This window comes from Trachymyrmex cornetzi, unplaced genomic scaffold, assembly GCF_001594075.2.
Source record: "Trachymyrmex cornetzi isolate Tcor2-1 unplaced genomic scaffold, Tcor1.1 scaffold725, whole genome shotgun sequence".
Lineage (NCBI taxonomy): Eukaryota > Metazoa > Arthropoda > Insecta > Hymenoptera > Formicidae > Trachymyrmex > Trachymyrmex cornetzi.
Genome location: NW_017300054.1, coordinates 559,854 through 560,250, shown reverse-complemented (window position 1 = coordinate 560,250; position 397 = coordinate 559,854).

Here is a 397-nt window from a genome sequence, read left to right as displayed (position 1 = left end):
TCGCCGCGCTTTTTATACTAGATTGTTGCTCCCGCTCGTATTGTTCCGGAATCATTCGGTGACTCTCGGAGGGGAACAATACGAGCGAGAGCCGCGGCGCTCGGCGTCGTTCGGCGACGTTCGGGTTTTCGCGGACTTGCGAGTTCACGCGGCCTGAACTGGTGCTTGCGTACTTTACATTATTTCGAGCGCACCGCGCTCTCATCGCGTACGGTGACCGGGGGTCACCGTAGCGGCATCCGGCGAGTTCGTATTGCCGGGGACGATGCAATTATTGGGGGTGCATCGTTACACCTTTCTTTCAAAAACATGTCAATATGGCGTCGTTCATGCTGTTTGGGCGTAAAATGAAATTTTTAACACTAAAGACTCTCCACATATAATGTGTACACTTTTT